Source organism: Cetorhinus maximus, unplaced genomic scaffold (genome assembly GCF_964194155.1).
Source record: "Cetorhinus maximus unplaced genomic scaffold, sCetMax3.hap1.1 HAP1_SCAFFOLD_1470, whole genome shotgun sequence".
In the NCBI taxonomy this organism is placed as follows: domain Eukaryota; kingdom Metazoa; phylum Chordata; class Chondrichthyes; order Lamniformes; family Cetorhinidae; genus Cetorhinus; species Cetorhinus maximus.
In genome coordinates this window covers 1-27,235 of record NW_027597411.1, presented here as the reverse complement: position 1 = coordinate 27,235, position 27,235 = coordinate 1, and the positions used below count along the sequence as shown (strand labels likewise).

General features: G+C 57.2%; 1 long non-coding RNA gene across 1 annotated transcript; it reads right to left on the bottom strand.

The window, feature by feature from the left end:
• Window positions 1-1,456: 1,456 nt before the first annotated feature.
• LOC144676264 (uncharacterized) lies at window positions 1,457-23,963 on the bottom strand. Its single transcript, XR_013575286.1, has 4 exons — window positions 23,588-23,963; window positions 22,562-23,303; window positions 4,698-4,744; window positions 1,457-1,850 (listed from the first exon to the last, which is right to left on the bottom strand). It is a non-coding gene; the product is annotated as an uncharacterized LOC144676264 (long non-coding RNA).
• Between the last annotated feature and the right edge of the window lie 3,272 nt (window positions 23,964-27,235).

Below are 27,235 nucleotides of genomic sequence, written 5' to 3'. Positions count from 1 at the left end.
TATCTCTGTAACTTCCTCCAGCACCCTTCAACCCTCCCTATCTCTGTAACCTCATCCAGCACCTACATCCCTCCCAATATCTGTAACCTACTCCAGTCCCTACACACATCCCTATCTCTGTAACCCCCTCCAGCCCTCCCTGTCTCTGTCATCCCCTCCAGCTACTACACGACTCCCTATCTCTGTAACCTCCTCCAGCCCCTACAACCCTCCCTATCTCTGTAACCTCCTCCAGCCCTCTACACCCCTCCCTATCTCTGTAATCTCCTCCATCCCCAACAACCCTCCCTATCTCTGTAACCTCCTCTAGGCCCTACACTCCTCCCTATCTCTGTAACCTCCTCCAGCACCTACACCCCTCCCTATCTCTGTAACCTCCTCCCGCCCCTACACCCCTCCCTTCTCTGTAACCTCCTCCAGCCCTCCCTATCTCTGTAACCTCCTCCAGCCCCTACAACACTCCATATCTCTGTAACCTCCTCCAGCCCCTACAACCCTCCCTATCTCTGTAACCTCCTCCAGCCCCTACACCGCTCCCTATCTCTGTAACCTCCTCCAGCCCCTACAACCCTCCCTATCTGTGTAACCTCCTCCAGCCCCTACAACCCTCCCTATCTCTGTAACCTCCTCCAGCCCCTACAACCCTCCATATCTCTGTAACCTCCTCCAGCCCTTACACCCCTCCCTATCACTGTAACCTCCTCCAGCCCCTACAACCCTCCCTATCTCTGTAACCACCTCCAGCCCCTACAACCCTCCCTATCTGTGTAACCTCCTACACCCCTCCCTATCTCTGTAACCTCCTCCAGCCCCCCTACGACCCTCCGGGATCTCTGCTCTCCTCCGATTCCGGCCTCTTGAGCCTCCCACGATTGCCATCGTTCCTCCGTTGGCGGCCGTGCCTTCAGCTGCCTGGGGAGAGGCCCTAAGCTCTGGAACCCTAATCCCCTTTCCGCCTCTCTCTCTCTCTCCCACCCCAACCTTCGAGACCCTCCTCGAAACCACGTTGACCGAGCTTTAAATGGCCCGTTCTGTCCACCACCCCTCGAAGTATCTCCTCACTTGGCTCGGCGTCCATCTTTGCGCCACAACGGCTCCCGCGAGCGGCCCCTGGGGGCCGGGGTGGGGGGGAAGCTGTGACCGTGACAGAGGGCAGCCGTTCAATAAGAGACGCGGCGGTTAAATTTTGTCTGTGGTGCTCTCCGTCTGCTTTCCCTTCGCGGGCGGACGAGGCTGACGGGGATTCGCTCGAGCCGACTGGAACCGGAGTCTCACAGAGCAGGGGCGGCTCGAGAGGGGAATCGGACAGGGGGGGACACGGAGGGGAATCTGCATTCGCGGAGACTCGGCCACGATCCCACGGACCCCCCCACCACCCCCCACCCCTCCCCGGGGTGTGCGGGTTTAACGACGACGAGAGACGCGGACGGACAGAGAGTCCGAGAAGCCGCTTTTACAACCAAATAACCACAAGTTCCTTTTTATTGTCAGTTTTTTCTCTTCAAAACAAACTTATAATTGAAAACACCGTGAAGCAGCGCGCGGCGTCTGGACAAGAGGTTTAGCGACGGAGACGGTGGCGGGCGGGGGGTTCACACATCTCTCTCTCCGGTGAGAGGTGCTCCGAATTCAGGGGACCACCCACCCCACCCTCCCCACCCCACCCCACCCCACCCTCCTTTTCTCCATCGCTCACTCACTAAAAGCCAGTGGACAACCGTGGGGCTGTCAAGACGCAGGGACCGGAGCAACCGCCTGTCACACAGGGACAGCAGGAGGCCATTCAGCCCCTCCTCCTCGAGCCTGTTACACAGGGGGAGGCCATTCAGCCCCTCTCCTCCTCCTCGAGCCTGTTACACAGGAGGAGGCCATTGACTCCTTCAAAGAACTCCAATAAATTGGTTAAACCTGATTTCCATTTCACAAAACCGCGCTGACTCTTCCCGGTTACCCAGAGTTTCTCTAAGTGCCCAGATATAACCCCCTTAATGATCGATTCGAACACCTTCCCCATGACAGACATAACCTCCTCCAGCCCCTACACCCCTCCCTATCTCTGTAACCTCCTCCAGCCCCTACACCCCTCCCTATCTCTGTAACCTCCTCCAGCCCCTACACCCCTCCCTATCTCTGTAACCTCCTCCAGCCCCTACACCCCTCCCTATCTCTGTAACCTCCTCCAGCCCCTACACCCCTCCCTATCTCTGTAACCTCCTCCAACCCCTACACACCTCCCTATCTCTGTAACCTCCTCCAGCCCCTACACCCCTCCCTATCTCTGTAAACTCCTCCAGTCCCTACACACCTCCCTATCCCTGTAACCCCCTCCAGCCCCCTACACCCCTCCCTATCTCTGTAACCTCCTCCAGCCCCTACACCCCTCCCTATCTCTGTAACCTCCTCCAGCCCTCCCTATCTCTGTAACCTCCTCCAGCCCTCCCTATCTATGTAACAACCTCCAATGCCTACAACTCCCCCTTTCTCTGTAACCTCCTCCAGCCCTCCCTATCTCTGTAACCTCCTACAGCCCCTACAACCCTCCCTATATCTGTAATCCCCTCCATCCCTATCACTGTAACCTCCTCCAGCCCCATCACCCCTCCCTATCTCTGTAACCTCCTCCAGCCTCGACATCCCTCCCTATCTCTGTAAGCTCCTCCAGCCCCTACACCCCTCCCTATCTCTGTAACCTCCTCCAGCCCTCCCTATCTCTGTAACCTCCTCCAGCCCCTACAACACTCCCTAACTCTGTAACCTCCTCCAGACCCTACAACCCTCCCTATCTCTATAAACGTCTCCAGCCACTACAACCCTCCCGATCTTTGTAACCTCCTCCAGCCTCGACATCCCTCCTTATCTCTGTAACGTCCTCCAGCCCCTCTAAACCTCCCAATCTCTGTAATCTCCTCCAGCCCTCCCTATCTCTGTAACCTCCTCCATCCCCAACAACCCTCCCTATCTCTGTAACCTCCTCTAGCCCCTACACTCCTCCCTATCTCTGTAACCTCCTCCAGCCCCTACACCCCTCCCTATCTCTGTAACCTCCTCCCGCCCCTACACCCCTACCTTCTCTGTAACCTCCTCCAGCCCTCCCTATCTCCGTAACCTCCTCCAGCCCCTACAACACTCCCTATCTCTGTAACCTCCTCCAGCCCCTACAACCCTCCCTATCTCTGTAACCTCCTCCAGCCCTCCCTATCTCTGTAACCTCCTGCAGCCCTCCCTATATCTGTAACCTCCTCCATCCCTCCCTATCACTGTAACCTCCTCCAGCCCCTACACTCCTCCCTATCTCTGTAACCTCCTCCAGCCCCTACAACCCTCCCTATCTTAGTAACCTCATCCGGACCCCTCACCCCTCCCTATCTCTGTAACCTCCTCCAGCCCCTACACCCCTCCCTGTCTCTGTAACCTCCTCCAGCCCCTACACCCCTCCCTATCTCGGTAACCTCCTCCAGTCCCTACACCCCTTCCTATCTCTGTTACCTCCTCCAGACCCACACCTCTCCCTATCTCTGTAACCTCCTCCAGCCCCCTACACCCCTCCCTATCTCTGTAACCTCCTCCAGCCCCTACACCCCTCCCTATCTCTGTAACCTCCTCCATCCCCTACATCCCTCCCTATCTCTGTAACCTCCTCCAGCCCCTACAACCCTCCCTATCTGTGTAACCTCCTACACCCCTCCCTATCTCTGTAACCTCCTCCAGCCCCCCTACGACCCTCCGGGATCTCTGCTCTCCGTCGATTCCGGCCTCTCGAGCATCCTACCACGATTCCCATCGCTCCTCCGTTGGCGGCCGTCCCTTCAGCTGCCTGGGGAGGGTCCCTCAGCTCTGCAACCCTAAACCCCTCTCCGCCTCTCTCTCCCACCCCAACCTTCGAGACCCTCCTCGACACCACGTTGACCGAGCTTTTAATCGCCCGTTCTGTCCACTCCCCAACCCCGAAGTATCTCCTCGCTTGGCTCGCCGTCCATCTTTGCTCCACAACGGCTCCCGCGAGCGGCCCCTGGGGGCCGGGGCGGGGGGGAAGCTGTGACCGTGACAGAGGGCAGCCGTTAAATAAGAGACGCGGCGGTTAAATTTTGTCTGTGGTGCTCTCCGTCTGCTTTCCCTTCGCGGGCGGACGAGGCTGACGGGGATTCGCTCGAGCCGACTGGAACCGGAGTCTCACAGAGCAGGGGCGGCTCGAGAGGGGAATCGGACAGGGGGGACACGGAGGGGAATCTGCATTCGCGGAGACTCGGCCACGATCCCACGGACACCCCCACCACCCCCCACCCCCTCCCCGGGGTGTGCGGGTTTAACGACGACGAGAGACGCGGACGGACAGAGAGTCGGAGAAGCCGCTTTTACAACCAAATAACCACAAGTTCCTTTTTATTGTCAGTTTTTTCTCTTCAAAACAAACTTATAATTGAAAACACCGTGAAGCAGCGCGCGGCGTCTGGACAAGAGGTTTAGCGACGGAGACGGTGGCGGGCGGGGGGTTCACACATCTCTCTCTCCGGTGAGAGGTGCTCCGAATTCAGGGGACCACCCACCCCACCCTCCCCACCCCACCCCACCCTACTTTTCTCCATCGCTCACTCACTAAAAGCCAGTGGACAACCGTGGGGCTGTCAAGACGCAGGGACCGGAGCAACCGCCTGTCACACAGGGACAGCAGGAGGCCATTCAGCCCCTCCTCCTCGAGCCTGTTACACAGGGGCAGGCCATTCAGCCCCTCTCCTCCTCCTCGAGCCTGTTACACAGGAGGAGGCCATTGACTCCTTCAAAGAAATCCAATAAATTGGTGAAACCTGATTTCCATTTCACAAAACCGCGCTGACTCTTCCCGGTTACCCAGAGTTTCTCTAAGTGCCCAGATATAACCCCCTTAATGATCGATTCGAACACCTTCCCCATGACAGACATAACCTCCTCCAGCCCCCTACACCCCTCCCTATCTCTGTAACCTCCTCCAGCCCCTACACCCCTCCCTATCTCTGTAACCTCCTCCAGCCCCTACACCCCTCCCTATCTCTGTACCCTCCTCCAGCCCCTACACCCTTCCCTATCTCTGTAACCTCCTCCAGCCACCTACAACCCTCTCTATCTCTGTAACCTCCTCCAGCCCCTACACCCCTCCCTATCTCTGTAACCTCCTCCAGCCCCTACAACCTTCCCTATCTCTGTAACCTCCTCCAGCGCCTACAACTCTCCCTAACTCTGTAACCTCCTCCAGCCCTCCCTGTCTCTGTAACCTCCTCCAGCCCCTACAACTCTCCCTATCTCCGTAACCTTCTCCGACCCCTACACCCCACCATATCACTGTAACCTCCTCCATCCCCTACAACCCTCCCTATCTCTGTAACCTCCTCCAGACCCTACAACCCTCCCAATCTCTGTAACCTCCTCCAGCCCCTACAACCCTCCCTATCTCTGTAACCTCCTCCAGCCCCTACAACCATCCCTATCTCTCTAACCTCCTCCAGTCCCCTAAACCCCTCCCTATCTCTGTAACATCCTCCAGCCACCTACAACCCTATCTCTGTAACCTTCTCCAGCCCCTACAACCCTCCCTATCTCCGTAACCTTCTCCGAACCCTACACCCTTCCTATCTTTGTAACCTCCTCCATCACCGACACCCTCCCAATCTCTGTACCCTCCTCCAGCCCCGACATGCCTCCCTATCTCTATAACCTCCTCCAGCCCCTCCCTATCTCTGTAATCCACTCCAGCCCCTACACCCATCCCCAACTCTGTAAACTCCTCCAGCTCCCTACACCCCTCCCTATCTCTGTAACCCCCTCCAGCCCCCACAACCCTCCCTATCTCTGTAAACTCCTCCAGCCCTCCCTATCTATGTAACCACCTCCAATGCCTACAACTCTCCCTATCTCTGTAACCTCCTCCAGCCCTCCCTATCTCTGTAACCTCCTACAGCCCCTACAACCCTCCCTATATCTTTAATCCCCTCCATCCCTATCACTGTAACCTCCTCCAGCCCCATCACCCCTCCCTATCTCTGTAACCTACTCCAGCCTCGACATCCCTCCCTATCTCTGTAAGCTCCTCCAGCCCCTCCAAACCTCCCTATCTCTGTAAGCTCCTCCAGCCTCCCTATCTATGTAACCTCCTCCAGCCCTCCCTATCTCTGTAACCTCCTCCAGCCCTCCCTATCTATGTAACCTCCTCCAGCCCCTCCAACCCTCCCGATCTATGTAACCACCTCCAACCCCTACAACCCTCCCTATCTCTGTAACCTCCTCCAGCACCTACAACCCTCCCTATCTCTGTAACCTCCTCCAGTCCCCTACATCCCTCACTATCTCATTAAAATCCTCCAGCCCCCTACAACCCTATCTCTGTAACCTCTTCCAGAACCTACAACCCTCCCTATCTCTGTAACCTCCTCCAGTCGCCTACATCCCTCCTTATCTCTGTAAAACCCTCCAGCCCCCTACAACCCTATCTCTGTAACCTCCTCCATCCCCTACACCCTGCCCTATCTCTGTAACCTCCTCCAGCCCCGACATCCCTCCTTATCTCTATAACCTCCTCCAACCCCTACACCCCTCCCCATCTCTGTAACCTCCTCCAGCCCCTACAACACTCCCTATCTCTGTAACCTACTCCAGCCCTCCCTATCTCTGTAACCTCCTCCAGTCCCTACAACCCACCTTATTTCTGTAACCACCTCCAGCCCTCCCTATTTCTGTAACCTCCTCCAGCACCTACAACCCTCCCTACCTCTGTAACCTACTCCAGCCCCAACAACACTCCCTATCTCTGTAACCTCCTCCACCCCCTACAACCTTCCCTATCTCTGTAACCTCCTCCAGCGCCTACAACTCTCCCTAACTCTGTAAACTCCTCCAGCCCTCCCTATCTCTGTAACCTCCTCCAGCCCCTACAACTCTGCCTATCTCCGTAACCTTCTCCGACCCCTACACCCCACCATATCACTGTAACCTCCTCCATCCCCTACAACCCTCCCTATCTCTGTAACCTCCTCCAGACCCTACAACCCTCCCAATCTCTGTAACCTCCTCCAGCCCTCCCTATCTCTGTAACCTCCTCCAGCCCTCCCTATCTCTGTAACCTCCTCCAGCCCCTCCAACCCTCCCGATCTATGTAACCACATTCAACCCTACAACCCTCCCTATCTCTGTAACCTCCTCCAGCCCCCTACACCCCTCCCTATCTCTGTAACCTCCTCCAGCCCCCTACACCCCTCCCTATCTCTGTAACCTCCTCCAGCACCTACAACCCTCCCTATCCCTGTAACCGCCTCCAGTCCCCTACACCCCTCCCTATCTCTGTAACCTCCTTCAGGCGCTACACCCCTCCCTATCTCTGTAACCTCCCCCAACCCCTACAACGCTCCCTATTTCTGTAACCTCCTCCAGCCCCTACAAACCTGCCTATCTCCGTAACCTTCTCCGACCCCTACAACCCTCCCTATCTCTGTAACCTCCTCCAGCCCTCCTTATCTCTGTAACCTCCTCCAGCCCTCCCTATCTCTGTAACCTCCTCCAGCCCCGACATCCTTCCTTATCTCTATAACCTCCTCCAACCCATTCACCCCTCCCCATCTCTGTAACCTCCTACAGCCCCTACACCCCTTCCCATCTCTGTAACCTCCACCAGCCCATACACCTCTCCCTATCTCTGTAACCTCCCCCAGCCCTCCCTATCTCTGTAACCTCCGCCAGCCCCTACAATACTCCCTATCTCTATAACCTCCTCCAGACCCTACAACCCTCCCTATCTCTGTAACCTCCTCCAGCCCCCTACACCCCTCCCTATCTCTGTAACCCCTTCCAGCCCCTACACCCCTCCCTATCTCTGTAACCTCCTCCAGCCCCTACAACCCTCCCTGTCTCTGTAACCTCCTCCAGCCCCTACAACCCTCCCTATCTCTGTAACCTCCTCCAGTCCCTACACCCCTCCCTATCTCTGTAACCTCCTCCAGCCCATACACCCCTCCCTATCTCTGTAACCTCCTCCAGCCCCCTACACCCCTCCCTATCTCTGTAACCTCCTCCAGCCCCCTACACACCTCCCTATCTCTGTAACCTCCTCCAGCCCCATACACCCCTCCCTATCTCTGTAACCTTCTGCAGCCCCCTACTCCCCTCCCTATCTCTGTAACCTCCACCAGCCCCTACATCCCTCCCTATCTCTGTAGCCTCCTCCAGCCCCCTACACCCCTCCCTATCTCTGTAACCTCCTCCAGACCCCTACACCCCTCCCTATTTCTGTAACCTCCTCCAGCCCCTACACCACTCCCTATCTCTGTAACCTCCTCCAGTCCCCTACACCCCTCCCTATCTCTGTAACCTCCTCCAGCCCCAACACCCCTCCCTAACTCTGTAACCTCCTCCAGTCCCTACAACCCTCCCTATCTCTGTAACCTCCTCCAGTCCCTACAACCCTCCCTATCTCTGTAACCTCCTCCAGCCCCCTACACACCTCCCTATCTCTATAACCCCCTCCAGCCCTCTACACCCCTCCCAATCTCTGTAACCTCCTCCAGTCCCTACACCCCTCCCAATCTCTGTAACCTCCTCCAGCCCCCTACACCCCTCCCTATCTCTGTAACCCACTCCAGCCCCTACAACCCTCCCTATCTCTGTAACCTCCTCCAGCCCCCTACACCCCTCCCAATCTCTGTAACCTCCTCCAGTCCCTACAACCCTCCCTATCTCTGTAAACTCCTCCAGCCCCGACACCCCTCCCTATCTCTGTAACCGGTTCCAGCCACTACACCCCTCCCTATCTCTGTAACCTCCTCCAGTCCCTAGAACAGTCCCTATCTCTGTAACCTCCTCCAGACCCTACAACCCTCCCTATCTCTATAACCTCCTCCAGCCACTACACCCCTCCCTATCGCTGTAACCTCCTCCAGCCCCTACAATCCTCCCTATCTCTGTAACCTCCTCCAGCCCCTACACCCCCTCCCTATCTCTGTAACCTCCTCCAGTTCCTACACCCCTCCCTATCTCTGTAACCTCCTCCAGTTCCTAGAACACTCCCTATCTCTGTAACCTCCTCCAGACCCTACAACCCTCCCTATCTCTGTAACCTCCTCCAGTTCCTAGAACACTCCCTATCTCTGTAACCTCCTCCGACCCCTACACCCCTCCCTATCTCTATAATCTCCTCCAGCCCCTACACCCCTCCCTATCTCTGTAACCTTCTCCAGACCCTACTACCCTCCCTATCTCTGTAACCTCCTCCAGCCCCCTACAACCCTCCCTATCTCTGTCACCTTCTCCAGACCCTACTACCCTCCCCATCTCTATAACATCCTCCAGCCCTCCCTATCTATGTAACCACCTCCAACATCTACAACCCTCCCTATCTCTATAAACTCCTCCAGCCCCTACAACCCTCCCTATCTCTGTAACCACCTCCAGCCCCTACACCCCTCCCTATCTCTGTAACCTCCTCCAGCCCCTACAACCCTCCCTATCTCTGTAAGCTCCTGCAGCCCCTACAACCCTCCCCAACTCTGTAACCTCCTCCAGCCCTCCCTATTTCTGTAACCTCCTCCAGCCACTACAACTCTGCCTATCTCCGTAACCTTCTCCGACCCCTACACCCCACCATATCACTGTAACCTCCTCCATCCCCTACAACCCTCCCTATCTCTGTAACCTCCTCCAGACCCTACAACCCTCCCAATCTCTGTAACCTCCTCCAGCCCTCCCTATCTCTGTAACCTCCTCCAGCCCTCCCTATCTCTGTAACCTCCTCCAGCCCCTCCAACCCTCCCGATCTATGTAACCACATTCAACCCCTACAACCCTCCCTATCTCTGTAACCTCCTCCAGCCCCCTACACCCCTCCCTATCTCTGTAACCTCCCCCAGCACCTACAGCCCTCCCTATCACTGTCACCTCCTCCAGCCCCTACAACCCTTCCTATCTCCGTAACCTTCTCCGACCCCTACACCCCTCCCTATCTCTGTAACCTCCTCCAGCACCTACAACCCTCCCTATCCCTGTAACCGCCTCCAGTCCCCTACACCCCTCCCTATCTCTGTAACCTCCTTCAGGCGCTACACCCCTCCCTATCTCTGTAACCTCCCCCAACCCCTACAACGCTCCCTATTTCTGTAACCTCCTCCAGCCCCTACAAACCTGCCTATCTCCGTAACCTTCTCCGACCCCTACAACCCTCCCTATCTCTGTAACCTCCTCCAGCCCTCCTTATCTCTGTAACCTCCTCCAGCCCTCCCTATCTCTGTAACCTCCTCCAGCCCCGACATCCTTCCTTATCTCTATAACCTCCTCCAACCCATTCACCCCTCCCCATCTCTGTAACCTCCTACAGCCCCTACACCCCTTCCCATCTCTGTAACCTCCACCAGCCCATACACCTCTCCCTATCTCTGTAACCTCCCCCAGCCCTCCCTATCTCTGTAACCTCCGCCAGCCCCTACAATACTCCCTATCTCTATAACCTCCTCCAGACCCTACAACCCTCCCTATCTCTGTAACCTCCTCCAGCCCCCTACACCCCTCCCTATTTCTGTAACCCCTTCCAGCCCCTACACCCCTCCCTATCTCTGTAACCTCCTCCAGCCCCTACAACCCTCCCTGTCTCTGTAACCTCCTCCAGCCCCTACAACCCTCCCTATCTCTGTAACCTCCTCCAGTCCCTACACCCCTCCCTATCTCTGTAACCTCCTCCAGCCCATACACCCCTCCCTATCTCTGTAACCTCCTCCAGCCCCCTACACCCCTCCCTATCTCTGTAACCTCCTCCAGCCCCCTACACACCTCCCTATCTCTGTAACCTCCTCCAGCCCCATACACCCCTCCCTATCTCTGTAACCTTCTGCAGCCCCCTACTCCCCTCCCTATCTCTGTAACCTCCACCAGCCCCTACATCCCTCCCTATCTCTGTAGCCTCCTCCAGCCCCCTACACCCCTCCCTATCTCTGTAACCTCCTCCAGACCCCTACACCCCTCCCTATTTCTGTAACCTCCTCCAGCCCCTACACCACTCCCTATCTCTGTAACCTCCTCCAGTCCCCTACACCCCTCCCTATCTCTGTAACCTCCTCCAGCCCCAACACCCCTCCCTAACTCTGTAACCTCCTCCAGTCCCTACAACCCTCCCTATCTCTGTAACCTCCTCCAGTCCCTACAACCCTCCCTATCTCTGTAACCTCCTCCAGCCCCCTACACACCTCCCTATCTCTATAACCCCCTCCAGCCCTCTACACCCCTCCCAATCTCTGTAACCTCCTCCAGTCCCTACACCCCTCCCAATCTCTGTAACCTCCTCCAGCCCCCTACACCCCTCCCTATCTCTGTAACCCACTCCAGCCCCTACAACCCTCCCTATCTCTGTAACCTCCTCCAGCCCCCTACACCCCTCCCAATCTCTGTAACCTCCTCCAGTCCCTACAACCCTCCCTATCTCTGTAAACTCCTCCAGCCCCGACACCCCTCCCTATCTCTGTAACCGGTTCCAGCCACTACACCCCTCCCTATCTCTGTAACCTCCTCCAGTCCCTAGAACAGTCCCTATCTCTGTAACCTCCTCCAGACCCTACAACCCTCCCTATCTCTATAACCTCCTCCAGCCACTACACCCCTCCCTATCGCTGTAACCTCCTCCAGCCCCTACAATCCTCCCTATCTCTGTAACCTCCTCCAGCCCCTACACCCCCTCCCTATCTCTGTAACCTCCTCCAGTTCCTACACCCCTCCCTATCTCTGTAACCTCCTCCAGTTCCTAGAACACTCCCTATCTCTGTAACCTCCTCCAGACCCTACAACCCTCCCTATCTCTGTAACCTCCTCCAGTTCCTAGAACACTCCCTATCTCTGTAACCTCCTCCGACCCCTACACCCCTCCCTATCTCTATAATCTCCTCCAGCCCCTACACCCCTCCCTATCTCTGTAACCTTCTCCAGACCCTACTACCCTCCCTATCTCTGTAACCTCCTCCAGCCCCCTACAACCCTCCCTATCTCTATAAACTCCTCCAGCCCCTACAACCCTCCCTATCTCTGTAACCACCTCCAGCCCCTACACCCCTCCCTATCTCTGTAACCTCCTCCAGCCCCTACAACCCTCCCTATCTCTGTAAGCTCCTGCAGCCCCTACAACCCTCCCCAACTCTGTAACCTCCTCCAGCCCTCCCTATTTCTGTAACCTCCTCCAGCCACTACAACCCTCCCTTTCTCTGTAACCACCTGCAGACCTCACTATCTCTGCAACCTCCTCCAGCACCTACAACCCTCCATATCTCTGTAACCTCCTCCAGCCCTCCCTATCTTTGTAACCTCCTACAACCCCTACAACCCTCCATATCTCTGTAACCTCCTCCATCCCCTACCTATCTCTGTAACCCCCTGCAGCCACTACAACCCTCCCTATCACTATAACCTCCTGCAGCCCCTACAAAACTCCCTATCTCTGTAACCTCCTCCAGCCATCCCTATCTCTGTAACCTCCTCCAGCCATCCCTATCTCTGTAACCTCCTCCAGCCACTACAACCCTCCCTATCTCTGTAACCAACTCCAGCCCTCACTATCTCTGTAACCTCCTCCACCACTTACAACCCTCCATATCTCTGTAACCTCCTCCAGCCCTCCCTATCTCTGTAACCTCCTCCAGTCCCCTACACCCCTCCCTATCTCTGTAACCTCCTCCAGCCCCATCAACCCTCCCTATCGCTGTAAACTGATCCAGCCCTCCCTATCTATGTAACCTCCTCCAGCCTTCCCTATCTATGTAACTACCTCCAACATCTACATCCCTCCTTATCTCTGTAAACTTCTCCAGACCCTACAACCCTCCCTATCTCTGTAACCTCCTCCAGCCCTCCCTATCACTGAAACCTCCTCCAGCCCCTACAACACTCCCTATATCTGTAACCTCCTCCACTCTTCCCTATCTATGTAACCTCCTCCAGCCGCTACACCCCTCCCTATCTATGTAACCTCCTCCAGCCGCTACACCCCTCCCTATCTATGTAACCTCCTCCTGCCCCTACACCCCTCCCTATCTATGTAACCTCCTCCTGCCCCTACACCCCTCCCTATCTCTGTAACCTCCTCCAGCCCCAAGAACACTCCCTATCTCTGTAACCTCCTCCAGACCCTACAACCCTCCCCATCTCTGTTAGCTCCTACATCCCCTACAACCCTCCCTATCTCTGTAAACTCCTCCAGCCATCCCTATCTCTGTAACCTCCTCCAGCACTTACAACCCTCCCGATCTTTGTAACCTCCTCCAGCCCTTACAACCCTCCCTATCTCTGTAACCTCCTCCAGGCCTCACTATCTCTGTAACCTCCTACAGTCCCTAAAACCCTCCCTGTCTCTGTAACCTCCTCCAACCCTCCCTATCTCTGTAACCTCCTCCAGCCCTCCCTATCTCTGTAACCTCCTCCAGCCCCTCCAACCCTCCCGATCTATGTAACCACATTCAACCCCTACAACCCTCCCTATCTCTGTAACCTCCTCCAGCCCCCTACACCCCTCCCTATCTCTGTAACCTCCCCCAGCACCTACAGCCCTCCCTATCACTGTCACCTCCTCCAGCCCCTACAACCCTTCCTATCTCCGTAACCTTCTCCGACCCCTACACCCCTCCCTATCTCTGTAACCTCCTCCAGCACCTACAACCCTCCCTATCCCTGTAACCGCCTCCAGTCCCCTACACCCCTCCCTATCTCTGTAACCTCCTTCAGGTGCTACACCCCTCCCTATCTCTGTAACCTCCCCCAACCCCTACAACGCTCCCTATTTCTGTAACCTCCTCCAGCCCCTACAAACCTGCCTATCTCCGTAACCTTCTCCGACCCCTACAACCCTCCCTATCTCTGTAACCTCCTCCAGCCCTCCTTATCTCTGTAACCTCCTCCAGCCCTCCCTATCTCTGTAACCTCCTCCAGCCCCGACATCCTTCCTTATCTCTATAACCTCCTCCAACCCATTCACCCCTCCCCATCTCTGTAACCTCCTACAGCCCCTACACCCCTTCCCATCTCTGTAACCTCCACCAGCCCATACACCTCTCCCTATCTCTGTAACCTCCCCCAGCCCTCCCTATCTCTGTAACCTCCTCCAGCCCCTACAATACTCCCTATCTCTATAACCTCCTCCAGACCCTACAACCCTCCCTATCTCTGTAACCTCCTCCAGCCCCCTACACCCCTCCCTATCTCTGTAACCCCTTCCAGCCCCTACACCCCTCCCTATCTCTGTAACCTCCTCCAGCCCCTACAACCCTCCCTGTCTCTGTAACCTCCTCCAGCCCCTACAACCCTCCCTATCTCTGTAACCTCCTCCAGTCCCTACACCCCTCCCTATCTCTGTAACCTCCTCCAGCCCATACACCCCTCCCTATCTCTGTAACCTCCTCCAGCCCCCTACACCCCTCCCTATCTCTGTAACCTCCTCCAGCCCCCTACACACCTCCCTATCTCTGTAACCTCCTCCAGCCCCATACACCCCTCCCTATCTCTGTAACCTTCTGCAGCCCCCTACTCCCCTCCCTATCTCTGTAACCTCCACCAGCCCCTACACCCCTCCCTATCTCTGTAGCCTCCTCCAGCCCCCTACACCCCTCCCTATCTCTGTAACCTCCTCCAGACCCCTACACCCCTCCCTATTTCTGTAACCTCCTCCAGCCCCTACACCACTCCCTATCTCTGTAACCTCCTCCAGTCCCCTACACCCCTCCCTATCTCTGTAACCTCCTCCAGCCCCAACACCCCTCCCTAACTCTGTAACCTCCTCCAGTCCCTACAACCCTCCCTATCTCTGTAACCTCCTCCAGTCCCTACAACCCTCCCTATCTCTGTAACCTCCTCCAGCCCCCTACACACCTCCCTATCTCTATAACCCCCTCCAGCCCTCTACACCCCTCCCAATCTCTGTAACCTCCTCCAGTCCCTACACCCCTCCCAATCTCTGTAACCTCCTCCAGCCCCCTACACCCCTCCCTATCTCTGTAACCCACTCCAGCCCCTACAACCCTCCCTATCTCTGTAACCTCCTCCAGCCCCCTACACCCCTCCCAATCTCTGTAACCTCCTCCAGTCCCTACAACCCTCCCTATCTCTGTAAACTCCTCCAGCCCCGACACCCCTCCCTATCTCTGTAACCGGTTCCAGCCACTACACCCCTCCCTATCTCTGTAACCTCCTCCAGTCCCTAGAACAGTCCCTATCTCTGTAACCTCCTCCAGACCCTACAACCCTCCCTATCTCTATAACCTCCTCCAGCCACTACACCCCTCCCTATCGCTGTAACCTCCTCCAGCCCCTACAATCCTCCCTATCTCTGTAACCTCCTCCAGCCCCTACACCCCCTCCCTATCTCTGTAACCTCCTCCAGTTCCTACACCCCTCCCTATCTCTGTAACCTCCTCCAGTTCCTAGAACACTCCCTATCTCTGTAACCTCCTCCAGACCCTACAACCCTCCCTATCTCTGTAACCTCCTCCAGTTCCTAGAACACTCCCTATCTCTGTAACCTCCTCCGACCCCTACACCCCTCCCTATCTCTATAATCTCCTCCAGCCCCTACACCCCTCCCTATCTCTGTAACCTTCTCCAGACCCTACTACCCTCCCTATCTCTGTAACCTCCTCCAGCCCCCTACAACCCTCCCTATCTCTGTCACCTTCTCCAGACCCTACTACCCTCCCCATCTCTATAACATCCTCCAGCCCTCCCTATCTATGTAACCACCTCCAACATCTACAACCCTCCCTATCTCTATAAACTCCTCCAGCCCCTACAACCCTCCCTATCTCTGTAACCACCTCCAGCCCCTACACCCCTCCCTATCTCTGTAACCTCCTCCAGCCCCTACAACCCTCCCTATCTCTGTAAGCTCCTGCAGCCCCTACAACCCTCCCCAACTCTGTAACCTCCTCCAGCCCTCCCTATTTCTGTAACCTCCTCCAGCCACTACAACCCTCCCTTTCTCTGTAACCACCTGCAGACCTCACTATCTCTGCAACCTCCTCCAGCACCTACAACCCTCCATATCTCTGTAACCTCCTCCAGCCCTCCCTATCTTTGTAACCTCCTACAACCCCTACAACCCTCCATATCTCTGTAACCTCCTCCATCCCCTACCTATCTCTGTAACCCCCTGCAGCCACTACAACCCTCCCTATCACTATAACCTCCTGCAGCCCCTACAAAACTCCCTGTCTCTGTAACCTCCTCCAGCCACTACAACCCTCCCTATCTCTGTAACCAACTCCAGCCCTCACTATCTCTGTAACCTCCTCCACCACTTACAACCCTCCATATCTCTGTAACCTCCTCCAGCCCTCCCTATCTCTGTAACCTCCTCCAGCCCCATCAACCCTCCCTATCGCTGTAAACTGATCCAGCCCTCCCTATCTATGTAACCTCCTCCAGCCCTCCCTATCTATGTAACTACCTCCAACATCTACATCCCTCCTTATCTCTGTAAACTTCTCCAGACCCTACAACCCTCCCTATCTCTGTAACCTCCTCCAGCCCTCCCTATCACTGAAACCTCCTCCAGCCCCTACAACACTCCCTATATCTGTAACCTCCTCCACTCTTCCCTATCTATGTAACCTCCTCCAGCCGCTACACCCCTATCTATGTAACCTCCTCCTGCCCCTACACCCCTCCCTATCTCTGTAACCTCCTCCAGCCCCAAGAACACTCCCTATCTCTGTAACCTCCTCCAGACCCTACAACCCTCCCCATCTCTGTTAGCTCCTACATCCCCTACAACCCTCCCTATCTCTGTAAACTCCTCCAGCCATCCCTATCTCTGTAACCTCCTCCAGCACTTACAACCCTCCCGATCTTTGTAACCTCCTCCAGCCCTTACAACCCTCCCTATCTCTGTAACCTCCTCCAGGCCTCACTATCTCTGTAACCTCCTACAGTCCCTAAAACCCTCCCTGTCTCTGTAACCTCCTCCAACCCTCCCTATCTCTGTAACCTCCTCCAGCCCTCCCTATCTCTGTAACCTCCTCCAGCCCCTCCAACCCTCCCGATCTATGTAACCACATTCAACCCCTACAACCCTCCCTATCTCTGTAACCTCCTCCAGCCCCCTACACCCCTCCCTATCTCTGTAACCTCCCCCAGCACCTACAGCCCTCCCTATCACTGTCACCTCCTCCAGCCCCTACAACCCTTCCTATCTCCGTAACCTTCTCCGACCCCTACACCCCTCCCTATCTCTGTAACCTCCTCCAGCACCTACAACCCTCCCTATCCCTGTAACCGCCTCCAGTCCCCTACACCCCTCCCTATCTCTGTAACCTCCTTCAGGCGCTACACCCCTCCCTATCTCTGTAACCTCCCCCAACCCCTACAACGCTCCCTATTTCTGTAACCTCCTCCAGCCCCTACAAACCTGCCTATCTCCGTAACCTTCTCCGACCCCTACAACCCTCCCTATCTCTGTAACCTCCTCCAGCCCTCCTTATCTCTGTAACCTCCTCCAGCCCTCCCTATCTCTGTAACCTCCTCCAGCCCCGACATCCTTCCTTATCTCTATAACCTCCTCCAACCCATTCACCCCTCCCCATCTCTGTAACCTCCTACAGCCCCTACACCCCTTCCCATCTCTGTAACCTCCACCAGCCCATACACCTCTCCCTATCTCTGTAACCTCCCCCAGCCCTCCCTATCTCTGTAACCTCCTCCAGCCCCTACAATACTCCCTATCTCTATAACCTCCTCCAGACCCTACAACCCTCCCTATCTCTGTAAACTCCTACAGCCCCTACAACCCTTCCTATCTCTGTAACCTCCTCCAGCCATCCCTATCCCTGTAACCTCCTCCAGCCCCTACAACCCTCGCGATCTCTGTAACCTCCTCCAGCCCCTACAACCCTCCCTATCTCTGTAACATCCTCCAGCCCTCCCTATCTCTGTAACCTCCAAAATCCCTACAAAACTCCCTGTCTCTGTAACCTCCTCCTGCCCTCCCTATCTCTGTAAACTCCTCCAGCCCTCCATATTTCTGTTACCTCCTACAGCCCCTACAACCCTCCTTATCTCTGTAACCTCCTCCCACCCTCCCTATCACTGTAATTTCCTCCAGCCCCTACACCCCTCCCTATCTCTATAACCTCCTCCAGCCCCTACACCCCTCCTTATCTCTGTAACCTCCTCCAGCCCCTACACCCCTCCCTATCTCTGTAACCTTCTCCAACCCTCCCCATCTCTGTAAACTCCTCCAGCCCCTACAACCCTCCCTATCTCTGTAAACTCCTCCAGCCATCCCTATCTCTGTAACCTCCTGCAGCCCTTACAACCCTCCCGATCTTTGTAACCTCCTCCAGCCCCTACAACCCTCCCTATCTCTGTAACCTCCTCCAGCCCTCACTATCTATGTAACCTCCTACAGCCCCTACAACCCTCCCTGTCTCTGTAACCTCTTCCAGCCCTCCCTATCTCTGTAACCTCCTCCAGCCCCTCCAAAGCTCCCTATCTCTGTAACCTCCTCCAGCCCTCCCTATCTATGTAACCTCCTCCAGCCCCTACAACCCTCCCGATCTATGTAACCACCTTCAACCCCTACAACCCTCCCTATCTCTGTAACCTCCTCCAGTCCCCTACATCCCTCCCTATCTCTGTAAAATCCTCCAGCCCCTTAATATCCTATCTCTGGAACCTCCTCCAGAACCTACAACCCTCCCTATCTCTGAAACCTCCTCCAGCCGTCCCTATCTCTGTAAACTCCTCCAGCCCTCCCTATCTATGTAACCTCTTCCAGCCCTATCTAAGTAACCACCTCCAGCACCTACAACCCTCCCTATCCCTGTAAACGCCTCAGTCCTCTACACCCCTCCCTATCTCTGTAACCTCCTCCAGCCCCTACATCCCTCCCTATCTCTGTAACCTCCTCCAGCCCCTACACCCCTCCCTATCTCTGTAACCCACTCCATCCCTCTACCATCCTCCCTATCTCTGTAACCCCCTCCAGGCCCTACAACCCTCCCTATTTCTGTAACCTACTCCAGCCCCATCAACCCTCCCTATCTCTGTAACCTCATCCAGCCCTCCCTATCTATGTAACCTCCTCCAGCCCTCCCTATCTATGTAACCTCCTCCAACCCCTACACCCATCCCCATCTCCGTAACCTCCTCCAGCCCCTACACCCCTCCCTATCTCTGTAACCCACTCTAGCCCCTACACCCCTCCCTATCTCTGTAACCTCCTCCAGCCCCTACACCCCCTCCCTATCTCTGTAAGCTACTCAAGCCCCTACACCCCTCCCTATCTCTGTAACCTCCTCCAGCCCCTACACCCCCTCCCTATCTCTGTAAGCTACTCAAGCCCCTACACCCAACCCTATCTCTGTAACCTCCTCCAGCCCCTAAACCCCCTCCCCATCTCTGTAACATCCTCCAGTCCCTACAACCCTCCCTATCTCTGTAACCTCCTCCGACCCCTACACCCCTCCCTATCTCTATAATCTCCTCCAGCCCCTACACCCCTCCCTATCTCTGTAACCTTCTCCAGACCCTACTACCCTCCCTATCTCTGTAACCTCCTCCAGTCCCCTACAACCCTCCCTATCTCTGTCACCTTCTCCAGACCCTACTACCCTCCCCATCTCTATAACATCCTCCAGCCCTCCCTATCTATGTAACCACCTCCAACATCTACAACCCTCCCTATCTCTATAAACTCCTCCAGCCCCTACAACCCTCCCTATCTCTGTAACCACCTCCAGCCCCTACACCCCTCCCTATCTCTGTAACCTCCTCCAGCCCCTACAACCCTCCCTATCTCTGTAAGCTCCTGCAGCCCCTACAACCCTCCCCAACTCTGTAACCTCCTCCAGCCCTCCCTATTTCTGTAACCTCCTCCAGCCACTACAACCCTCCCTTTCTCTGTAACCACCTGCAGACCTCACTATCTCTGCAACCTCCTCCAGCACCTACAACCCTCCATATCTCTGTAACCTCCTCCAGCCCTCCCTATCTTTGTAACCTCCTACAACCCCTACAACCCTCCATATCTCTGTAACCTCCTCCATCCCCTACCTATCTCTGTAACCCCCTGCAGCCACTACAACCCTCCCTATCACTATAACCTCCTGCAGCCCCTACAAAACTCCCTGTCTCTGTAACCTCCTCCAGCCACTACAACCCTCCCTATCTCTGTAACCAACTCCAGCCCTCACTATCTCTGTAACCCCCTCCAGCCCTCCCTATCTCTGTAACCTCCTCCCTATCACTGGAACCCCCTCCAGCCCCTCCCTATCTCTCTAACCCACTCCAGCCACCTACAACCCTCCCTACCTCTGTAACCTCCTCCAGCCCCTACAACCCTCCCTATCTCTGGAACCTCCTCCAGTCCCTACACCCCTATCTCTGTAACCTCCTACAGCCCCCAACACCCTCCCTATCTCTGTAACCTCCTCCAGTCCCCTACACCCCTCCCTATCTCTGTAACCTCCTCCAGCCCCTACACCCCTCCCTATCTCTGTAACCTCCTCCAACCCTACACCCCTCCCTATCTCTGTAACCTCCTCCAGCCCCTACACCCCTATCTCTGTAACCTCCTCCAGCCCCCTACACCCCTCCCTATCTCTGTAACCTCCTCCAGCCACTACAACCCTCCCTATCTCTGTAACCCCCTGCAGCCCCCTACAACCCTCCCAAACTCTGTAACCCCCTCCAGCCCCTACACCCCTCCCTATCTCTGTCAGCTCCTCCAGCCCCCTACACCCCTCCCTATCTCTGTAACCCACTCCAGCCCCCTAAACTCCTCCCTATCTCTGTAACCCACTCCAGCCCCCTACAACCCTCCCTATCTCTGTAACCCCCTCCACTCCCTACAAGCCTCCCTATCTCTGTAACCTCTTCCAGCCCCTACACCCCTCCCTATCTCTGTAACCCCATCCAGCCCCTACACCCCTCCTTATCTCTGTAACCTCCTCCAGCCCTAACAACCCTCCCTATCTCTGTAACCTCCTCCAGCCCTCCCTATCTCTGTAACCTCCTCCAGCCCCTACAACCATCCCTATCTCTGTAACCTCCTCCAGCCCCTACGCCCCTCCCTATCACTGTAACCTCCTCCAGCCCCTACACCCCTCCCTATCTCTGTAACTTCCTCCAGCCCCCTTCAACCCTCCCTATCTCTGTAACCTCATCCAGCACCTACATCCCTCCCAATATCTGTAACCTACTCCAGTCCCTACACACATCCCTATCTCTGTAACCCCCTCCAGCCCTCCCTGTCTCTGTCATCCCCTCCAGCTACTACACGACTCCCCATCTCTGTAACCTCCTCCAGCCCCTACAACCCTCCCAATCTCTGTAACCTCCTCCAGCCCCTACAACCCTCCCAATCTCTGTAACCTCCTCCAGCCCTCTACACCCCTCCCTATCTCTGTAACCTCCTCCAGCCCCCTACACCCCTCCCTATCTCTGTAACCTCCTCCAGCCCCCTACACCCCTCCCTATCTCTGTAACCTCCTCCAGCCCCCCTACGACCCTCCGGGATCTCTGCTCTCCTCCGATTCCGGCCTCTCGAGCGTCCCCCCCGGATTCCCATCGTTCCTCCGTTGGCGGCCGTCCCTTCAGCTGCCTGGGGAGAGGCCCTAAGCTCTGGAACCCTGAAACCCCTCTCCGCCTCGCTCTCTCTCTCCCACCCCAACCTTCGAGACCCTCCTCGACACCACGTTGACCGAGCTTTTAATCGCCCGTTCTGTCCACCACCCCTCGAAGTATCTCCTCGCTTGGCTCGGCGTCCATCTTTGCTCCACAACGGCTCCCGCGAGCGGCCCCTGGGGGCCGGGGCGGGGGGAAGCTGTGACCGTTACAGAGGGCAGCCGTTAAACAAGAGACGTGGCGGTTAAATTTTGTCTGTGGTGCTCTCCGTCTGCTTTCCCTTCGCGGGCGGACGAGGCTGACGGGGATTCGCTCGAGCCGACTGGAACCGGAGTCTCACAGAGCAGGGGCGGCTCGAGAGGGGAATCGGACAGGGGGGGACACGGAGGGGAATCTGCATTCGCGGAGACTCGGCCACGATCCCACGGACACCCCCACCACCCCCCACCCCTCCCCGGGGTGTGCGGGTTTAACGACGACGAGAGACGCGCACGGACAGAGAGTCGGAGAAGCCGCTTTTACAACCAAATAACCACAAGTTCCTTTTTATTGTCAGTTTTTTCTCTTCAAAACAAACTTATAATTGAAAACACCGTGAAGCAGCGCGCGGCGTCTGGACAAGAGGTTTAGCGACGGAGAGGGCGCGGGGTGGGTGGGGTTCACACATCTCTCTCTCCGGTGAGAGGTGCTCCGAATTCAGGGGACCACCCACCCCACCCTCCCCACCCCACCCCACCCCACCCTCCTTTTCTCCATCGCTCACTCACTAAAAGCCAGTGGACAACCGTGGGGCTGTCAAGACGCAGGGACCGGAGCAACCGCCTGTCACACAGGGACAGCAGGAGGCCATTCAGCCCCTCCTCCTCGAGCCTGTTACACAGGGGGAGGCCATTCAGCCCCTCTCCTCCTCCTCGAGCCTGTTACACAGGAGGAGGCCATTCAGCCCCTCTCCTCCTCCTCGAGCCTGTTACACAGGAACAGGAGGAGGCCATTCAGCCCCTCTCCTCCTCCTCGAGCCTGTTACACAGGAACAGGAGGAGGCCATTCAGCCCCTCTCCTCCTCCTCGAGCCTGTTACACAGGAACAGGAGGAGGCCATTCAGCCCCTCTCCTCCTCCTCGAGCCTGTTACACAGGAACAGCAGGAGGCCATTCAGCCCCTCTCCTCGAGCCTGTTACACAGGAACAGGAGGAGGCCATTCAGCCCCTCTCCTCCACCTCGAGCCTGTTACACAGGAACGGGAGGAGGCCCCATTCAGCCCCCTCCTCGAGCCTGTTACACAGGAACAGGAGCAGGCCATTCAGCCCCTCTCCTCGAGCCTGTTCCCTCAATTCAATGAGATCATGGCTGATCTGTGACCTAACACCATCCACCCACTCGCTCCACAATCGGCGAACAGCCTCGCCGAAGAATCAATCGATCGGTCTCTGCTGTGAAAGGATCGACAGACCCCCCAGCATCTGCTGCTTTTGACGGGAGGGCGTTCCACACTCCTCCCACCCTTGGTGAGAGGAAGCAAGCACTTCCTAACCTCTCACCTGAGCGATCTGGCTGAGGTTCTCTCCCCTTGTCCTAGACTTCCTCCCCCGCAGCTGAAATAGGGAGGGAGTTCCAGGATTTTGTCCCCTGTGGTGTAGGTACACCCACAGCGCTGTTAGGGAGGGAGTTCCAGGATTTTGTCCCTGTGGTGTAGGTACACCCACAGCGCTGTTAGGGAGTTCCAGGATTTTGTCCCCTGTGTGGTGTAGGTACACCCACGGCGCTGTTAGGGAGGGAGTTCCAGGATTTTGTCCCCTGTGTGGTGTAGGTACACCCACGGCGCTGTTAGGGAGGGTGTTCCAGGATTTTGTCCCCTGTGTGGTGTAGGTACACCCACGGCGCTGTTAGGGAGGGAGTTCCAGGATTTTGTCCCTGTGGTGTAGGTACACCCACGGCGCTGTTAGGGAGGGAGTTCCAGGATTTTGTCCCCTGTGTGGTGTAGGTACACCCACAGCGCTGTTAGGGAGGGAGTTCCAGGATTTTGTCCGTGTGGTGTAGGTACACCCACGGCGCTGTTAGGGAGGGAGTTCCAGGATTTTGTCCCTGTGTGGTGTAGGTACACCCACAGCGCTGTTAGGGAGGGAGTTCCAGGATTTTGTCCCTGTGGTGTAGGTACACCCACGGCGCTGTTAGGGAGGGAGTTCCAGGATTTTGTCCCCTGTGGTGTAGGTACACCCACGGCGCTGTTAGGGAGGGAGTTCCAGGATTTTGTCCCCTGTGGTGTAGGTACACCCACGGCGCTGTTAGGGAGGGAGTTCCAGGATTTTGTCCCTGTGGTGTAGGTACACCCACAGCGCTGTTAGGGAGGGAGTTCCAGGATTTTGACCCAGCGACAGTGAAGGAACGGCCGATATGTTTCCAAGTCGGGATGGTGAGGGGCTCGGAGGGGGAACTTCCAGGTGGTGGGTGTTCCCCATGTGTCTGCTGCCCTTGTCCTTCTAGATGGTAGCGGTCGTGGGTTGGGAAGGTGCTGTCGAAGGAGCCTTGGTGAGTTGCTGCAGTGCATCTTGTAGATGGTACACACGCTGCTGCTACTGTGCGTCGGTGGGTGGAGGGAGTGAATGTTTGTGGATGGGGTGCCGATCGAGCGGGGGGTGCTGCTTTGTCCTGGACGGTGTCGAGCTTCTCGAGTGTTGTGGGAGCTGCAACTCATCCAGGCAAAGTGGGGAGTGTCCCCATCACACTCCTGACTTGTGCCTTGTAGATGGTGGACAGGCTTTGGTGGGGGGAGTCAGGAGGTGAGTTACTCTCCGCAGGATTCCCAGCCTCTGACCCTGAAGAAAGCACCAAAATGGTTCTGATGTGGCGTCTCGGCACGGCCAACCAGACCGAGGCCCCGTCCACTGTCAAGCCGCCCCTCGAAAAGGGGGCGAAAGGTCCCTTGAGAGGGCGAGAGAGAGAGAGAGAGAGAGAGGGGGGAGGGGTGGATCGAGGGAGAGAGGGAAATGAAGCTACACACGGACTGATAACAGTGGAAAATGACAGAAAGGGTATAGCTGATAAAAGAGAGAGAGAGAGAGAGAGAGAGAAACACGCTGCCCAAGATTTTAGTCGGGCCCCCAATCAGGACAGGCGCAAGAATGGCAAATTCCGCCCGCGGCCAAGTCGGGCGAGCGACGCGGCTCATTTATACATGCTAGACGCTCCATGTTATTCGTACACAGGGACCCGCCCTCTGCAGGCAAAAGGAACATGTCCAGGCATCGCACCCTTTCTCCACTTCAATCGAAGTGTAGGGTCGGGGGGGGGGTCAATCGTTCCCACAGGTACAGTCTCCACGACAACGCCTCGACGAATCAGGAGTCGGCGTGCTGACCCCTTTCTCTTAGGCGGCGTGAAGTCGTGGCTCCCCCCCTTTTCCCCCCGAAACGCCCGACGAGCGAGAAGGTTAATAAGCTTTGACGCGACGTCTCTCTCTTTTTCCAGTCTCGAGGGAAGGCTTAAGCTTCAGACCCTTGGGGGGGGGGGGGGGGGGAGGGGAGGGGTGGTGGGGTGAGGGATGTGGCAGGAGGGGGTAACGTTCTGACGGCTGGGTGGGTGGGTGGGGGGTGAGGGATGTGGGAGGTGGGGGGGAAGCTACGAGTTTCCAGCTCGTATGTGCTCCCTCCCATCGCCCCCTCACGTCACCCACTGGCAAAGATTTACTGAACGGCTTATAAAAAACACACACACACACAGGCGCGCGCACAGGCACACACACAGGCGCGCGCACAGGCACACACACAGGCGCGCGCACAGGCACACACACAGGCGCGCGCACAGGCACACACACAGGCGCGCGCACAGGCACACACACAGGCGCGCGCACAGGCACACACACAGGCGCGCGCACAGGCACACACACAGGCGCGCGCACAGGCACACACACAGGCGCGCGCACAGGCACACACACAGGCGCGCGCACAGGCACACACACAGGCGCGCGCACAGGCACACACACAGGCGCGCGCACAGGCACACACACAGGCGCGCGCACAGGCACACACACAGGCGCGCGCACAGGCACACACACAGGCGCGCGCACAGGCACACACACAGGCGCGCGCACAGGCACACACACAGGCGCGCGCACAGGCACACACACAGGCGCGCGCACAGGCACACACACAGGCGCGCGCACAGGCACACACACGCGCGCACAGGCACACAGACGCGCGCACAGGCACACAGACGCGCGCACAGGCACACAGACGCGCGCACAGGCACACAGACGCGCGCACAGGCACACAGACGCGCGCACAGGCACACAGACGCGCGCACAGGCACACAGACGCGCGCACAGGCACACACACAGGCGCGCACAGGCACACACACAGGCGCGCACAGGCACACACACAGGCGCGCACAGGCACACACACAGGCGCGCACAGGCACACACACAGGCGCGCGCACAGGCACACAGGCGCGCGCACAGGCACACAGGCGCGCGCACAGGCACACAGGCGGGCGCACAGGCACACAGGCGGGCGCACAGGCACACAGACGCGCGCACAGGCACACAGACGCGCGCACAGGCACACAGACGCGCGCACAGGCACACAGACGCGCGCACAGGCACACAGACGCGCGCACAGGCACACAGACGCGCGCACAGGCGCACACGCGCGCACAGGCGCACACACGCACGCACACGCGCACAGGCGCGCGCACGCGCACACACACGCGCACAGGCACACACACGCGCACAGGCACACACACGCGCACAGGCATGCGCGCACAGGCACAGGCGCGCACACGTGCACAGGCACACACACACACACACACACACACACACACACGCGCGCGCACAGGCGCACACACACACAGGCACAGGCTCACACACACGCGCACACAGGCACAGGCGCACACACACACACGCACGCACAGGAACAGGCGCACACACGCGCACAGGCACACACACACACACACACACACACACACACGCACGCACGCACGCACAGGAACAGGCGCACACACGCGCACAGGCACACACACACACACACGCACAGGCGTATATTTACACTTAAAGACAACGCGACAGGAAAAATAAAACCTCTGCTCCGAGGCCGTTGCTATTGCCGGAAGGGAGGGAGAGTGGGGGAGGGGGGGGGGTGGAATTTCAATGCCACACACACACACACACACCCCACCCTCCACCCAACTCCCTCTGCGTTGACGGGTCCCTACAGGAGGGAGGGAGAGGCGAGCGAGCTCCAGGCCAGCTGCAGAGAGGGAAAGGGCTGAAGTGCAATGTGAGAGGAGTGTTGGGGGCGGGGTAGGTAGGGGAAGAGGCCAGGGCGAGGACAAAAAAAAGAGAGAGAGCTGAGAATTTAACAGCAGCCCCCTGAAGCCTGTTGCCCCCCGAGCGTGGAGCTGGGCGACTGTGTAGCGTGCGAGTGCTGGGGGCCGATTTTGATCCCGTAAGCCTGGAGAGAGAGGGAACGAGAGAGAGATTAGGTACCGCACGGGTTCCAGACCCCCCCCCATCCCAGCCCCACCCAAACCACCCTCTCTGCCGCCGAGCACGGAGAAACCCCATTCTCATTCCCCCTGCCCAACCCCAGCACCACCTCCCTCACCGAGGGGGGGCACACGGTACCCACAGGGAGCCTCCCCCCACC